This window comes from Agelaius phoeniceus, chromosome 1, assembly GCF_051311805.1.
Source record: "Agelaius phoeniceus isolate bAgePho1 chromosome 1, bAgePho1.hap1, whole genome shotgun sequence".
NCBI classification, from domain to species: Eukaryota; Metazoa; Chordata; class Aves; order Passeriformes; family Icteridae; genus Agelaius; species Agelaius phoeniceus.
Window position 1 is genome coordinate 149,053,103 of NC_135265.1, and position 19,137 is coordinate 149,072,239.

Below are 19,137 nucleotides of genomic sequence, written 5' to 3' on the forward strand. Positions count from 1 at the left end.
TGCCTCAAGACAAATGTGTTCTTGCACCAAATGCAAGACAAAACATGTGAAATACTTATTAATAGATATGATACAAATCATAGAGGAATTAGTCTACTAACAGATTTTTCTATTTCTCCTAAATAACTTTCATATAATTTTTGTGAGAAACTACTTTCAGGATCATTTGTAAACCGAATAAAAATATATCACTTTCAAGAATGTAATCTTAATAAGTGTTTTGATGAGTGTCTGTTGAATATGAAGAATAATAGTGTCAAAAATTTTCGGGATGTCAAAAACTTGTTTTCTTTTGCCTTTCATCTGACATACTTAAAAAAAAGTCATAGAAAAAAGAAAAAGTGTGTTTGTTCTTAAGTTGCACACATAGAATGTTGCAGAAACAAGGTTTTGTCCTTGAATCACATTATGCAGTTCAGGAATTAAAACATCAATCTCTCATAACTCATAAACATGCCATGAAAGCAAATAGAGACTCTTCCATCTTTCTGCTCAGAAGCCACCCAAGAGCCTCTGAGCCACAAAAATTCAATCATAAAAAACCTCTGACCCACAGAAATAACATCAAGAGCATCCATCTATGTTAGTTATATGTGAAAAATGTTTCTTTCATTAAAACAAAAATTTTAAAAAAGAAAAGACAAGAAAAAAAAAAAAAGTTCTAATAGTGATATAAGCTACAGGATTTTTAACCTGGAAAATACATGTGTCATTTCCACCCCTTCACCTGCAAGAGTACAAATCACAAATCTGTTTTGTGATCCTTAACACAGAAAATCCAGAAATCTTAGTGGCTATTTCTGGGAAAAGAAGACAAAACAAAGCCCAGGATTCAGAACAGCTTATCCCAATTTTTGTAGAGCTTGTTACAGTTCTTCAGGCTTTGGAGACTGCTTTGAGAATGAAGGTAGAGACAGAGCATGACTTCCCCTGCAGCCTGCACAGGAAGCACCAGGAAAGACATTCCACTGTCTTCTCATTAAGGGATGGAAGGATGACACAACACACCAAATGGAGATATCACCATTTCCAAGGAGATATTTCCTGTGAGAGGTGTGGAAGAGACAGACAACACAACAGTGCCTACCACAGGCACCTTCAAAACAGCTCTGTGGACATTGAGTTTCTTTAGGAAAGGACTCAAAATGGATATAAGGCAAGTCTAGCCACCAAATAGGTTGGGGGAAGGATGTGTGATGCCAGCTTTCTTGGAGGGATTCACCTGCAAAGAGCACAGGTTGGATGGTCCTTGTGAGCTGTGCAGGCTACACTGGTCCTGACCATGGTCTCAGTGAAGATACTCAGAAGGACAACACTCCTTCTGTGAAAGATTCTTCTTAAAACAGCCAGAAATATTTGTCACAATTGAAAACAAAGCTTTTAGGTCTTTTCAAGCCAAGCAAAAAGCACAGCTTGTTACCTTCATTTTCCTTACCATCCACCAGGCCAAGGCTCCCAAAGGAATAGCAGCAGGAATCCCATCTTGTCAGAACTGGTTGATAGCCATTCACCCAAAGCCCATCAAAAGCTGTGAGAGTCTTTCCTTTGGTTTCCTTTACCTCTGGAATGTTCCTAAGGTTTATTATTTCAGTATGTATTCACACTTCTGCTTATTTCCCTGTCTCCTGTCCTTGACCACTATTCTACTAGAAAACCTATCTAGAGGGAAAAGAGCCTTTCCACGTCAGTACAGAACTCAGACCCATAAAATTGGGATATCTCCTCAGACATGTTTATAAAATACAGACTTTATTGAGATTACTTATGCAACTTCAAGGAAGAGCAACCTAAGTAAATGAGTAACAACCAACTTGTATTTTGAATATAAAAGGCAATTTTTATTATACAGTTTTGAATGTGAATTATACATTATGAGATGAGTTAAACTAATGTCTCTGGGAAGAGAAGATTTATATTTGTCTCTAATATATATAGTTAGTGATTGACTGGCATAGGCACTTGATTTCTCTTTACTTTTCATTTCTTATCCCTTTTGATTCCTATTATTCTGCCATCAGTGAAACTGTGGCTAGAAAACCAGACAGGTAGAAGCAAAAATGAAGTTCATTTAGCATCATTTATTTGGAAATAAATGTTAATACTGCTAAATTAAACTGCTACAGTTACTGCTTAGCATTTAAGTGACAACACAAAGACAGGCTTAGACTGTGAAAGAATCTATATGAAAAATGACATGTCTTTAAGCAACTTCTCACACACCAGTAAATCCCCTTTCAGCTCATGAAAAACCCACACTGTTACAAGCTTGCAGACACAAAGTCCTTTTATGTATTTTTGCTACTTTGATTTTTTATACTGTGGAAGAGGAGAAACTCAAATCTTAATTGTCTTTTCCCTTCAGATAATTTTCCTGAAAGCTGCCAATAATTTCTCAGTTTAAAGCCCTGTCAACATTAATTCCTAATTGCCTCTCAGAAATGCTTTATTTCTAATAGACTCTTTCAGGACTTACATTCCTACTACTACTAATAAAAAAATATCAGGACTAATGTTAAAAATAGAAGAAAATTAACTGAGTGCTAATATGACATGGAGACTTTTTGTGTAGCCTGTACCCTGCACAAAGGGTCTCATTTATTTTTGAAGGACATACACACTTCTGTAATGTAAACAACCAGTATTACCCATTTGAAAAATGTGTATTTTCATCATTACTGGGTTTGCAAGAAAAACATTTTTGAAATGAAAAACCAACCTATCCCCAAACCCTGCTTTTCAAAGAATCAAATACCCTGTTATTAGAAGCAATTTTTGCAGGTGTTGAGACAACACAGTGACAGAAAACAAAAGGTAATAGGCAGTCTTTCTAAATCAATATTCGAGAATTTTTTTTCAGTACAGTGTCCCACAGCTTTCAGGGAAGAAAAAAAATCACCTGTTTTGAGCTGCAAAAATAATAAATTGAAGCAGGAGGTCTGACCAGTAAGCACAGAGCTGTTAGTAGGGGGTGACAATAGCACTTTAATGCAGACATTGATTCAAATGATAGCTTTGGCTTGGAACTGCAGATTGCACCCCAATAATTTATCCCAGACAGGGCATGAAACTCTGCAATGGTCTAAAAGGAGGCAGTGCAGCATCCTGAAAAACTGCTGATCAAAAGTGCCATTTTCATGGATTTATATGGCCATGCATAAAGACAAAGATGGTTACCAGAGCAAAGTGATAAGAAATGAACAGGTGAAACAGAGTTTAGAAGTGCAAATATAACTCTGGCCCTTTCTTGTCAAAAATAAATTGTTTTTCTATGAAATGCTGAGCACCAACAGAAACTGAAATTGCATGATAATTGGATATCCAGTATAGAGATGTTACAAAGTTTTCATGTGTTTTTCATGCATAGGAAAGGCAGAAAGATGCTCCAGCCCACACTGGAACACTTCTTTTACCAGTGCACATTTCTAGAAGATATTATTCTCTATCCAGATTTTTTAAAACAATGTAAATTGATTGAGATCAAGTATAGATGATGTCCATAATGCATAAAGATATAAATACGGCTTATTTAAGAATAAGCAGGATCCTGGTAGCTTTTGAAATACTGATTAATTCATATGGGGAATACAAGGATAAGGTAATTCAAATTATCTAAGTGATAAAACACAAAGAGTATTTGATGAGAGAGGTCTGGGTGGAATGCAGCAGCCTGGAACTGGAGCAAAGGCATTTAAACACTGCCTGGGATTACCAGAATTCCAAGATAGGCAACCTAGAAAGGCAAATCTAGCAAATGCCTATAAAGACAGTTTAGAACTTAGTCCAATCTCCTGCAGCAGAGGAAGTTTGTACACCAAAAAATATATTCAAACAAGTGAGAAGGTCAAAAACAGCAAGATACTTTGCAGATTTTTTCATTTACAGGTTCCCAACTTTATTTCAAATGCATTCACCAGGCTGTGCATTTGATAAAGTGTCTTTTAAAAAAATAGTTTTGCAACACAATACCAATGGGATTACAGACTCTTCCAAATTGCCATTCATCTTACAATAATTGATTACTGGTTTAAATGCACTATAACTAGCCCAAATAACAGTCAAGTGATGGTGCTAGAGGTTATCCTGTGTTTTGCAGGATAATAACTGAAATATTCATTTTTGTCAGATAGATATGGCTTATCAGCTGATCCCTGATAAGCCATAAAAGCAACCATCTCTTTGAGGTAAATTGTCTCCTAAAAGACATATCTGCACCTTGGAAAGTATGGGACACCTGTAAAATATCTAACACCTAAAACACCTTTTCCTTGTATGAATTCAATAGACCCAACTTGGATGTTAACTTTAATGAGATTTTTTTAAAACTCCAAAGCTCCAAATACATAACTGCATGTAATACATCCATCTGAAGTGCTAATTAATTAGGAAGTTTTTTAATTTCTGAAAGCAGCATGATAAACAACAATGGACACATTGTTAAAGGCAAAAAAAGTCTGAGAAAAAAATTAAAGATTATGAGATTTTAGGTGCCCAAGACTAAGATAAAATTTAAAAGTACTTTAGGTCTTTTTTTTTTAAGCATTCGCTTTGTGGAAATCACTTTGGATTCTTTTTTTCTTTTTTTTTTTTCCTTTCACTGGAAGAACCTGCTTTTGCTAGACATTTAAACTCATAGTATAATTTAAATGGGTGTATAATCTCACAGAAATTAACAATGTTCTTGGGGCTTTTTTTTTTTTTCCCACTAGGGTGGCAAAGTCTTAGAGGGTTTCTATTCCCTATTTTTTCCTTTCTTTGGTCATACCTACTTCTGCTTTCAATAGAAAAAATGTGTGAGATTTGGCTTCAGTCTATAATCAATTATATTTCAGTGTCTAAACATGAAAAGATTTTCTAAGCTTCCCCTACAGTAAGCAAAGATCGAGTTACTATATTCAGTAGAGGCTGGACAAGTATTGACCTGAGTAGATGTAACACTTCAGTTCTCTTCAGAATTTGTTTTTGGTTTGGGAGTGGATGCAACTGTCTTGGAGTAAAGCTTCTTCCCACAACCTCTGAGAACCCTGGAACACCCTACCTGGCCTTTGGGTCCTAATTCATAGAGGAATAGGATCATAGGATCATTAAAGTTGCTCCAAGATCATCAGGTCCAACCTTTACCAAACAACACCTTGTAAACCCAACTGTAGCACTGAGTGTGCACAAGTCCATGGGCATTTATCCCTCCTTTCAAAATTCCTATTTGGAAGTTTAAATATGTAAGCAAAATGCAAGCAGGGTTTAAAAAATATAATAAATCCACCATAACATTAGAGCTGTTCTACAATATAGAATAAACAAAGCTCCTACAAAACCTGGAGGAAAGAGCTAGGTTCAGTAAGAGTTTTTCATATTTTTCAGAGCTGGTAAAAGATTTCACTAAGAATTTAGACGTTGTTTGAAAGGGGATTTCTGCATAAGGGATTTTTTTTTATTTTATTTTTTTTAGTTCCTGATCTATTAGAAAGGCTTATTTAATACCAAAACAGCAAAGCAGTCACTCACAAGGCAGATATTAGTAGGAAACCACATATTATTAAAACAATTGAGAGTACATCATAAATTTCCTGATGTTAATATTGGTGCACTTGGCAACTGTAGGTGCCTTTTTCTCTCTCTTTTATTTTTCCACTGCATTTAAAGCAGGTTTTCAGTTTGTAAAAAAATTACGTTTTGGCTAAGAAAAAAGCAAAACAAAACAAAAAACAAAACAAAAACCAAAACAACACAACAAAACAGAACAAAAAAAAGAGAAAACCAAGTAAAATTTTAGGGAAAAAAAACCCCAAACTATACATCATTTTCATCACTAATTTTAGAGTAAATATAACCAAATACAAGCATCTCTTTCCTTTCAGACAATTCTTTTTAAAGAGAATTCTGTGTTTTTTATTCCCTAAGTTTACACTTGATGCTGTTCTCTTATCTTCTACACTGAATTCTTGTAAATTATTTTGCCTGCATTTTTGCTTCTGTCTGTGAATCTTTCCAGCCTCCTTTGCTTAGTTGCAGCTGATTAATTTTCCTGCTTCCATTGCTCCTGTTCTGTCTGTAGGTTTGTACTCAGACACATCCTGTGAGCACTGGAATCGTCTCCATCCTCGTAGCGTTGTCATAGACACACACAGAACCATTTATTGTTGGAGGAATGCAGAGGAACAGGAGCCCAGTGTTCTGCTCTTTCCTGTTTATCTTTTAATTTAGGAATCAATGGCTCACTCCCCTCTTGCCCATCACCTCTGCTCATGAGGGGAACATCTGTGCATTGCCAGATGTGGCCCAAAGGAGACAGGGCTCCTTCTATCCCTGCTCAGACCAGCCAGAGGAGTGGATCTGCCTCTTTGCAAGGGCAGAGGGACAGTCACTCCCATTATAACTGGTCCCAAAACCTGAAGATACTGATTTTTAAGTTTTGAAATCTTTGTATTTTTCATTATCTACAGAGGGAGGGCAGAAATTGGAGACCTGGAGCTCTGCCAGCCTTTGCTGTCTCTGTTGAAGCCATGCTGTCCTGCAGAAAGGACTTCAAAGTTCTCAAAGTTCTTTTTTTTTTTTTTTTTTTTTTTTTCTTTTAAACCAACAATAGATTAATGGTTAAAACATTCCTCTCCTACTTCAGCTGGAGTGCTGGAGTTACCCCAGGTCCTAATCTCAGCTGCAAATACAGAATCTGTTTTACTGATGCCTTTTACAAGTTTGTTTTGTCCATTTAGCCTGTCTAATGCTTAGAGTGAGGAGTGAACACATTTTGGAATTGCTGTTGTTATATAAATATATTGTTGTAATAGTTATTGTTCTTGTTATAATCATTGTTATTATTACTACTATTTTGTTTCTCTATAGGATCCAGTACAGTCTTGCCATTACATAAGTTAAAGCCTTAGAAATTCAGGTCAACATTGGCAAAGATCCTTTACACCCCTGCACAAATGAATCTTGAATTTTATTTAAGAACAAACTTCCAACAACCCCTCAATTACTGCAACTGGTAACACATCACAGCTGAATTGGAGGAGCAAAAATTTCCTTTGGTACTCTGTAGGAAGGAATAAGAAATGCAAAAAATCTGTATGATAGGTGAGTGCAGGTCCATTGGACATAAAATTTAACATTAAATTTCATTATAGGGCAAGTTTTTTACTCTTTATTGCTGAAAGTAATTTAATCTTACTTGGAGAGTGCCTTCATAGTGAGAGAAGGGTAAAAAGATTTCTGCTTAATGGCAGACAGTGATTTCCTCTCAGATAAATTTCTAGCTTCCTTTGAGCCAATCTTAGGATATTTTTATATTAAAAAAAAAGCATTAACTTTAATAAATTTCAGTGTAGCATGTTCTGGTTTTAAGCTTTGTCTCATGCAAAGCCTGCAGCTTAAATGTTCAGGAAGAAAACTCTCAAGTTGTCAGAAACTCCACAACTGCCCTAAGAAAACAAGATTTTAATTTGTTTTCAAGCTCCTGAAGGACTGCCTTTCATGTGCATTTGGAATAACTAACTTCTGTTTCTCTGTAAGCTGGGATTGACTGGAGTCTTTAGATAAAATTGTTTTGCCCAACTTCTGAGGTAAGTATCCTGTATCAATGGGATACCATCCTCCAGGAAGAGTTGCTGTAGAAAAGGTTCTCACTGTGGAGACACTCTACAGTGTCTATATATAGTTATAAAAGCTTGCTGCAAATGAATAGTGCTATAGAAATGTGAAATATAAATAATCATCATAATTAATGGGCTGTGTTCTTGCTGCAGCTCTCAGTTTAAAAGCTTATCTCAGTCTGGTTATTTCTCCATCCTGCATTTTACTCTGTTATTTCTTAACTGCACTGGTATATTTATCTGAGTCTGACTGTTCAGGATTGAAACATTTTCCCATCAAATCTATGTAAAAGGAAAAGATTAAAATGTTTTGATTAAATCTATTATATATGTTTTTTAAAAAGTCATTTGCTTTGTGTGAACTGTTCCTTAGCCATGTTCAAAATTTATACAGAGTGCAGGATTTCTCCTTCACCCCCTTTTAGAGACAGGGAAACTGAGGTAGACTGGAGGAAGTATCTGCAGTTTTCTAGAGGCAGTAAAAATTTGGAAAATAGGACAAAAAGGGTCCAGTGTTCAGAGTTTTAGAACTTGCAGCACTTATTAAACTGTATAGAAGTTTTTGAATATTATGGACAACTTGAACATTAGTTCTTCCAAGCCTGAGTATGGATGAGAGCAGCCATGAGCAGTTTAATTCTCCAGAGCTGAAATTCATGGCACTGATGCTGGATTGAGCCCAGCACTTGAACACACACTCATCACACCAATCTGCACCCTTGTGCTCAGAGGTAAGAATGTGCCCACACCAGAGTTCATACTCAGAATGCACAATTTCACTGCACCTTATGCACCATACATTCTAAAATATTAGAGAAGGCAATGTGAAACACTGTGATGTTTCCTTAAATCCATCTGGGAACATGACCAGTGACCCATGTGTATGCAAAAATATAAAGTCTACTCTTCAATTCCACTCTGTTTTATTGGCAAAAGTACTCAATCTTCCTCATTTTAAATTCCATCTCTACAGAAGAAAAACAGGCTTTAAGCCCAACCTGTTAGTGATGCTTCATGCCAACTAAATTTACCTCCCTCAATTTATTACATTTTTTCTTGCACCGTTTTGCCCAAAACCATTCTCCCTTTTGCCATTGATTGCTATAGCAACCAGAAAAAACAGGAAGAATATTTCCATATTTGCATTCATGAAGAGAAGTAACTGGGCTGTCATTTGAGCCAGGTTCTCCCCAAAACAGATGTGTACTGGGGTCCAAGAGCACAGGATGAATAGCAGAAAACCCCTGTGAATTGACTGGGATTTGAACAGGAGCTTTGGAATCATAAACACCGAGGAATTAGAAAACTCCTGTTGGAGTATTTCATGTACTGAATTAACCAAGACTCAGCAAGCTTTTTAGCTGAGAGTGAGTGTAAAGCCCAGGAGATGGTAGAAGAGGAGGCAGAGGCAGCCCTGGAAAGTATCCAGGGGCTGGATGCAGCAGACCAGTGGTTACTGACTACATTCCCAAAGGTCCAATATTTGGAAGATGCAAATAGAAAATTGGAACTGAAAAACTTTTGGTACCCCAGTGACTTGCTTGTTATGCTTTAATTCTTAAATATATTCTCACGTCTGGTGACTTGCTCATTTCTTTCATATTTTTTCCTCTGTTAGATTTTAGACTTCAGATAATTGGTGTAAAATAACAACCTTGCTTTCTTGCTTTTCAAACATATTGCATAAAATTAACATCCATGTCTGTACAAAAGAGCAAAGAAAATATTTTCCAAGAAATTTTCACCCTAAAGAAGGGGAAAATCAAGGAAGTATTGATGATACTATGTGGAAACTTAAAAAAAAAATTAAAACTACTTTTCCTGTCCACTTTTAAACATTCATTAGAAGGTGCCACCATGGTGACACAGTGTTAGGAGACACTCTTCTTTTCTGGGGGAAGGTTCAGAAAGGAAAACATGACCATGTAACCTAAAATGCCTGAATTGCAGTAATAAAAGAAATAAATAGAACAAAATATAAGGATGTGTCATTAGGAGCTAATAAGGACTTCTGGTAGTGGCTGGGAATTCAGCATACAGATAAGGTGACAAGGATGTGGATGTACCTGTAAATCACAGGGTGACTGTGAGTCAGCAGGGTAACACATCCATGGAAAAGGCTGATGGGATCCAAAGCTGGCTCAGAAAAAACAATGCCAGTGGAGATCAAACATCATATTTATCAATCAGCTCTGGTAAAACCTTGACAGAAGTAGTAGATACATTTTAGAAAATATGATCTTGAAATGGAATAAATAAATATAATCCTCATGGAAAACTAAAGACATCAAAACCAATAACAATAACAAAAATAGCAATTTACTTTTAAACAAATAACCTAAATAACATTTAAAATGTTTAAATCATTCCTATTTGTCTCTGTCTCTCTGGGAGCCTCTCAGGAACCCTGGGCCAGTCCCGAGTCGGCAGACACGGGGGGCAGCCCCGACATGGCCGACAGCAGGGAGACACTGTCTGTGTGTGCCCCGAGGGTGCTGAGGGCACCTGGGCTGACAGAGGGGAGACACTGTCTGTGTGTGCCCCGAGGGTGCTGAGGGCACCTGGGCTGACAGCAGGGAGACACTGTCTGTGTGTGCCCCGAGGGTACTGAGGGCACCTGGGCTGACAGCAGGGAGACACTGTCTGTGTGTGCCCCGAGGGTGCTGAGGGCACCTGGGCTGGCTGGGAGACACTCACTGTGTGTGCCCCGAGGGTGCTGAGGGCACCTGGGCTGGCTGGGAGACACTCACTGTGTGTGCCCCGAGGGTGCTGAGGGCACCTGGGCTGACAGCAGGGAGACACTCTCTGTGTGTGCCCCGAGGGTGCTGAGGGCACCTGGGCTGACAGCAGGGAGACACTCTCTGTGCCCCGAGGGTGCTGAGGGCACCTGGGCTGGGGGGAGACACTCTCTGTGCCCCAAGGGTACTGAGGGCACCTGGGCTGACAGCAGGGAGACACTCTCTGTGCCCCGAGGGTGCTGAGGGCACCTGGGCTGGGGGGAGACACTCTCTGTGCCCCAAGGGTACTGAGGGCACCTGGGCTGACAGCAGGGAGACACTCTCTGTGTGTGCCCCGAGGGTACTGAGGGCACCTGGGCTGACAGCAGGGAGACACTCTCTGTGCCCCGAGGGTGCTGAGGGCACCTGGGCTGGGCGCCTGTGCAGCACAAGAGACACCAGAGACATCGGTGGAAGAGAAAGGGCCGACTCTTAGCAGGGGTTAATCCAAGGTTTTATTCTAGAAGTCCCAAGGGAGCTCCTGCACCTCAGGGCCCTCCTGCCGAGAGCCCCGGGAGATGTGCCAAGGTCACATTTAAAGCGAGGTGGAAACCAAAAGTAGAGAACATTTTACCAACCAATGAGTGACCCTAAGGGATGGGCACTGGGGGATGGACATTTAGGACAGCCTATGGGGCAAGGCTTGGGGGGCTGACCCCTGGCCGATCACTCAACAACCTGGACCGAAGCTTCTGGATGGAGGGGATGGGATCTGAGTGATTGACAGAGAGCCAGGGTGGGGGTTTGGGGATGATCTCATCCTGGGAGAGGGATAACACAGGTAAAGGGAGGGGGGTACAGTCTGGGATAAACCATTTGGGAAAAATATGGGGATATAAAACAAAACTACTTCAAAGTATTACAAAGTAAAAAAACACACTACAACACATATTGTTTAATATTTAAAAAAAAATAACTCAATAACATTTAGAAAAAAAAATAAGGCCAGAAGAAATTCTCACCCCAACAATATAGATATTGGGATTGGACAGAAATCACCAACAAGTAAAAACTACAATATGATAAATGCTGCCATAGGAAGTAGACCATAACATTGGCTCAGAATAAAAATAATGGGAATTTCTGGCTGTTTGAGTGCTGAGGTTCTGAAACAAATTTAAAATAGGAGGCAAGGAGTAAAAAATGCTTTGTGATGTATTAATCCTCTGTCAAATGTAATAAGATATTTGACCCTAAGCAGCCATACACTTTCAAGAGGACTTGTATCCATGTCTGGGAAGGATGGGTCCATTGCTCGCCTATGAAAGAAAGAGCTGAGGTTCCCCACATCTCTCATACTGGGAGCTGGGACAATTACTTTGTCAAATTGGCTGGGTCAAATATATCATGGGTAGTGTCAAAACTTGGCAGAAAAAGCCGAGATTCTGAGATTTCTAACCCTTTCTGAGTCCCTGAGATTTCTTCTCCCACTCCTTCAGTCCACTTGGGTAAGTACTGCTGTTTCCTGTTTATTCACAGGTGGTGTTAACTTGTCATTTTCTGTCTGGAGATAATAGGGATTAAAAATGAAAATCAAACAGGCAAACAAAGCAGGATTTTCTGAACCAAATTGCTGCTTTCAACATAGTATAAGTCCGTGATAATGGACTTGTAAACACAATAAAAAGCCATGAGCTTCATTATCTGTAGAGAGAGGAAGAACATGTTGATGTTTCAAGATTTCTATGTGTCTGAAGAGAACTTTTAAGAGACTTCAGCAAAAATCAAATCTCTCCTTTGGAAATGAGAAATTAGACAGATGAGCTGCTTTGCACTTAATGGTCTTTTCCTTGATGGTTGCTGAGCCAAGGTGGAATTTTGAGTTGCTGGGGAGGGAAGTTCTATCCCAATTAATTATTGGCTCTTCACCTGACATTATTGAACAGTCCCTTTTCTGAAAAGGACCTTCAAGGGGGTGTGTTCAGGCTGGTCCCAGCCATGTGCAACAGAATACATGACTCCTCCTCACTCATGCTGCCCAGGACATGGTCACCTGCAGCCATTTACTGTCCCATCTAAAGCTCTTCAGTTCTGTGTCCCAGCAGTTGCAGAAATCACAGGTATTTCAGTGATGTTGACTAAAAATAGCATGAGGACTTAAATTAATAGCTATATATAGATATAGATACATTTCTAGATATAGGTATATCAGCATAAAAGTATTTTGTATATCGGTATATAGGTACAGGTGATAACATCACACTAAAGTTGGAAGTTTCAGAGTCCTATCATGATGAGACCTGACAGGCAAAAGGATGACCTTACAGTGGTGTGGTTATGCCATAAAAAAGACAAAACCACAAAGAAAAGCAATTTATCCAGCTGCCAGACCTAGTGAGGGGCTGACTGGGAATAACACCTCTATTCTCTATTTCTACAACTCCTTTCTCCTATTTTCATTCTGAGTATCTGATCCTCTTCCTTTTTTTTCTTTTTTTTTCCCCACTTTTTTTTTAGACTCCTAATCAGAACAAAAAACAAACAATTAAATCTACATTTCAGATTTACAGAAGGAAACATGGTATTCTGAATAAACATAATTTAACTGCAACTTTTTTCCCTAGCTCTTAGGGCTCATGCTGAGGACTCACCACTTTTTGTGTCATAGTGTATATTAAATGCAGGAAATCAGTCTGAGATGTATTATTGGTTTAGGAGAATTCATGTACAATTACTTTTTAAAAATTACAACATACTTCAAACTGTAATAACTTTGCCTCTTTATAGAAATAGGGGTTATAATCTAGCCATTAAAATTCCATAACCAGCTGCTTCCAGCTATTCACATGTGTGAAATACTGCACAGCTTCCAATTTATTTTTTGGGGTTTTTTTATAAATTTGCCACTTTCAGGCTCCTACAGAGAGTAATTTCCTTGGAAAGTGTCTTCATCTAAATAATGTTTAAGTATGCCACAAAGAATATCAACAAAGACAAATTGTACCACGTCTCAACATAATCAAATGCTTATTTATTAATCTGTTGAAAACCTGATCAAGATGGAATGAGCTGAAGTTCTCTCAAATCAAACTAGAAGAGAAAAATGAGGGGAAGCTCTTGGCTGACATGAGTTTTAAGATGCACAAGCTAGGCTGATATGCATTGTTGCAGCCACACACAATAATCTGAAAATAGAATTGGGCAAAAGGCTGTTGTGAGCACAGGATGATTCGTAGCACTTATGGTTGTGTAAAGGATCACCAAGAAGAAGATTACTTCACAGTATTTTTAATATATTTAGAGAACTGACCTAACAACTGGTGTCCAGGGTGGCTGTAGCTTCAGCCTTTGTGGTGTATAACACCCTGATCCTGTCCAGGAGTTTCCCAGAAAGAGTTACATTACTTTATATATAACACTCAATTACATTATCCCCAGACAGGATTTGGGTGCTGTACACCATAAAGAGATTAACCTGAAGAGTTTGAAATTTAAATACATCAAAATTCCCAGTACTCTCTACAAAAAGGTTGGCAAAATTCCTACCTATTTTGATAGACTTGAGAACATTGCTGTTATAGCTATTTCTGAGCTAAGAACATCACAGGAAAATAAATTCATAGGCAAATGAATTATCAGACATATGGACAATGTTAATTTGAAACAAACTGTGGGCTTTACATAAAGTGCACACAAAATGCCAACAGGATTCCAGTTTCACCTTGGAATGACACTTGCAGAGCTGGAGCAGCCAACCTAACTGCTGTGTTAATCACACTGATTTTCTCCTGCACTTTATTTCAAACAGTGATATGTGAATGACTGATGCCCATAAAACAATAGAAGGAAACCCATGAAGTGACTGCAGGAATATATTTAAGATAAAAATAAAGTATATTCTGCACCCACCAAGCACATGAATTGAATCAAAATGACAGGAAAATTAAGAACAGGAAAGATATAATCTTTCAGCAATTGTGAACGGCTTTTAATGGTTCTTATTTTGGTTTACTGAATGCTGCAGTGGTAACAACCTCATGAAATATACAAGTTTCAGAAAATATACAAGTTCACTTTATCAATTTTTCAGTCATCAAGATTAGGCATGTACCTGTAACTGGACATGGTTCACTACAAAATGACCACTATGTAATGTCAAATACCACTACACCAACTTTACTCCACTCTTCAACATCTGGAAGGAGCCCTATAGATTGAACAGGGCTCAGTTTCTGTTTGTACTCAGCACCTCAAATTCTCCTTTCTCTGGAAGGAAACAGCTCTCTACAATATCTGTTTGTAGGCATTATTTAAAAAAAAAGAATATTTTAGATTCCCGAGGAAAAATACTATTCTGCATCTTACTTTAATGACTACATGCTGTGGAGGGGAAGTCATATTATGAACTATTAAAAATTTGAGGTGTAATTTGTCATACTATCTACCTTAAATTTCTGGGGTTTTTTTTCTTCTCCACCTTATCTAAATCCACTCTGCCACAAATGCACTCATGTAACATTCATCTGGATTATGAGCTATAAATTCAATATTTACCCTGTATTGCAGAAGATATTTTTTTCCCAAATTAGATGTGCTGCAAAGACTATCCTGTGCAGGGCCAATAAGAATCTCTACATGTTACACATCCATAGTTGTGTAACATATGGAGTGTAATTTCTAAAATGGACAATATATTGATCCTGCCTTCATTTATTAAAAAACAAACAAATAATATTTTTTTTAATTCAAAACACAGAAACAATGCATAACAATGCTGTGAAATCTTGTTTTGATACCATCACTAACAATTCTTTCCCAGATTAAGTACATTGGTTTCTAGAATTTCTTCTAGCACTAATATTTTCTCATGTGAAGTATTTGAAAGATAAGATAATATTTGGGTAAATGTATGGTATTAAAGCTTGGAATATATAAAAATCTTTCCTATTTCTGGCAAAGGATGGTTGCTTAACCTGCATAAAGTCCCTTGATTCCTCTATCCAGTTGCAACTGACTGCCATTCATCTCAGTTACAGCTATGCAGTCATATAATCTTCAGGTTTTCTGCATAATTTCATTTAATTTATTGTAAGTTTTACAATAATTTTTCTAGCTGTGAATATCTGAATGAGATCCTGGAGGACAGGGACTGTCTCATATTCTCTATTTGCACTAATCCTACTGTAATGGGCTTTCTAGTGGAATGAGACTTCTAAAGATGCATTTGTAGGAATGATAAATACCAATAATTTAAAGAACTTAATGAAACTATCCATTTCAATGAGACATTGCCACGTTAAAGAGAAAAGTTAAGCTAGGGAAACATTTACAAATCAGGACATTAAATGCAGTGTTGAACTTTCCATAATGTAATACTATGTAACAAGATTTTGATGGAGAGCTGGTGTGGCAAAGTACTCATTTACAACGGTGGCCAGTTTAGCAGGGGGAGCAGAATATTCACTAATTTCAATCTTTCAATAAAGTGTGGTCACAGTTTTCATATTTTAGTTCTGAAGGTAAGATCACATTATTCACATTATTAAGAACACAATGTTATTGTAATAATAATAACAATAACTATCATTATTATTACTATTATTAATATTATTAATATTATTATTCAGAAGTTTTGAGGAACAAAATTGAGTTGTATTGAGAGGCAGTAGTGAAAGGGTAAAACAGATGCAGATACAGGAAGACTGGTAAATCTGTAATGCTGTATTGCATTGCCATCAATGAAGAGGTGCAAATTACACCAAACCTTCAGATAAACTGAATTTTAGTCAGTTTACACAGTCTTATTTAAGGGCCATCTTGAAAGCTGATGCTCTTCAAATCTGAGGTTTGGCTTACTAGTCTGTGCTTAACTATGAACAATATTTTCCAAGCTCAAACACTAAGCTATGTCAGTGGCATTGCTCCCTACTGGGGCGTTCAGTGCCTTTCTAGGAAGGTTCCTGCCCATGGCAAGAGGTCAGAACTGGTGATCTTTGAGTTCCCTTCCAACCCAAACCACTCCATGATTTTGAAGTGGAAGACATGCACATATCAGTCCTGGCTCAATCAGTGATGTTTTATAGCCTTAAATTGTTACTCTGGGGTCTTTTTCCAACATAACAAAAGTTCCTCAGTTCAGTCTGACTTTTTAAAATATTTATGATCAAGATTATTAAAACAGCCAGATGCTGTAAAAGTTTGCCATAGCCTGTAATTCTGTCCAAAGTCTGTGACTGAACCAATTTAGGACATGTTTGTCCTCTGAAAACCTGCAACAAAGACTATGTTCTCTTTTGGTTTTGCTTGTATATTTGGTTTAGGAGCAAGATCTTCAAGAAACTCTCTGGTAGATAAAGAGTAAAACCTTACAGCAAAGTTTCAAATATTATTCTGCATTATAATAGACATACTTTGAAAAGATTAAATATATATATATAAGAGGAACATAAGTGAATAAGCTGTACATCCTGGGGGTAAGATATAATAAAAAAACCTCTCAAGTGTCAGGGAATGAAAACTGGAAATAGAGGATTTGTTGCCCCATTCAGCACAGGTTTTTTTACAATAGTATGATTTCAGGCTCTTTAACTTTTTAAACGAAATGGTTTTCGATCAAATGTAGCACTCAGGAAATGTGAGATTAATGCCTTTGACAGAAGCAGAAAACAGAGTAAACAGGCATTACACAGGTTTCATGAGAAAGCTCAGCTACTGCCCTTGAATGTGATCTTATGACTTTTATTATCGACTCTTAACTCCTAAAACTGCCAGCTGTGTCATTTCTATTTGTTTTTGGAGCCATTTTACAAGGAGTATGAATGAGGCCACCACAGTCATGGGAGGTGAAAGGTTAGGCTGAGTTCAAATAAGTGTGTTCACTTTTGCCTGGTTTACCAAACACACAGTCTATAGAACCCTGCATTAAGTTTGAAACAATGTCCTGAAAAATAAAAACAAAAATTATATTGTTTAAAAAAAATATTTAGAGAGCAAACTCTAAATTGCCTACACTCCATAACCTACACTTCATGGAATTTCATTTCAAACACCAGATCACCATTAGAAAGATCTTTCTAGGGTGGAATTGCATTCATTGTTGTTATCTGCAATCTGAGACAATATTAACTGATGGCCTTATGGTCTTCAGTTTGAAAAATCTGTAGCAATGTTAACAGGTAAAAGATAAAATATGGGTACAGGAAGGATAGAACTTTGTAGGATTCATAGAATCATAAAGGCTGGAAAAGACCTCTGAGATCACAAAGCTCAAACATCAGCCCAGCACCAACACCACGCTCTAAACCACATCCTCAAAGAAGATACAGCAGATCTTGAAAGATCACATGCTTTGTTTGTCCACTTTCCATTTGGAGTGGAAAAGGAGCCAAAACTCCCTGCAGGACTACACTTCAATGATGATGGTTCAGCAGGCACCATGAATTCACCTGAGACAGAAGCCCAGTAACACTGTATCTTCTGGGAATTAGAATTAGAGTCAGAAATCTTCCAGAAAAAAACCGCAACATTTTTCTTAAAATTACTTCTTATAGAAACAAACAAAAAACCAAGAAAAATCACAGAAATTTAGCCACATCTTCTAACAAGCATTTAAGACTATTGCAATGGTCTGGAAAAAATCTGGAAGTGAAGATATTTTCTAAATAGTCTGATGTTACAAGCAATTTCCTAGGTGATGGGTGACCCATGCTAAACCTTCTATTGTTCTGATTTGAAGCTGAAAACAACTGTCACTTTCATGAGGCAGAAATGTTGTTTTTCAGCTGGCTTTTGCACCATCTCCTTGATAAGATGAGAAATACTGTTTGCTAAAGAGCATGACAAGATTGAATCGCTTTTTGGAAGAAGAAACGATAACTTACGACTCTAAGTGCATTTATCTGTGACTCTTGGTTTATTTTCTCCACAGTAAAAATAGTTTATTCAATGAAAGAGATGTCAGATCAAGTGCCAGGAGAAAAACCCACATTAGTTTTGTGGGTTTCACCTCACAGACCAGCTTTGGATCTGAGACTATGAATAAAAGTTTTAGCTTCTGCTTTATATGAATTTTTCTGCTAGTTTCTATTGAAGAAAGGGTGTTTTTTCTTCAGTTTTTATGAACCTCTTATTGTATCATTTTTATCTAATATTATAGAGCTGTCATTTTGAATTTTGGAAGCAGCTACAAATCAACAGCACAACTTAGGATTCCTTTTCCCCTTTTATTTGCAAGTAACAGTCACTTTTGAAAGCATTCCTTCCTGCAACTGCATCACAAGATATATTTATTGTACAACTCATTCACCTAAAGATGGATAAATGACTTCAAGATGCCCAGAGCAAAGAGGATAAACAGTTGCAAGTGCTTATCTGTACAATTAGCAACACTTAGTTCTAATTAATAAATTACTAGCTAAAATCTTTGTTTCTTTAAGAAATTTTAGACCAATAAGCTGCCTTTCTAAGAACTGTATCTACTACAGCAGCTATAGAAATGTAAATTTGAGACTGCAGCTGCATATAAAGTAGTGAATAATTTATTTTGCTCTTATCTCTTTTCCCTCTCTTACATAACTGTTTTTCATTGGAGACTGGCAGATTTTTAAAGCTATGGTATTTTTAAAAGTTATAGATTTTATAATACAATCTCATGTTTATGCTGAACAATTAAATGACACTTATTTATATAATATTCAACCCAGAGGTCATGTGATATATTCCAGAAAAACATTCAATCTTGATTTTTACTGCAGGAGCATCTACCATTTCCCTTTGTAATTTATCCAGTAGTTATTTACCCCCACTGTAGAACAGGTATGATGTGAATATTT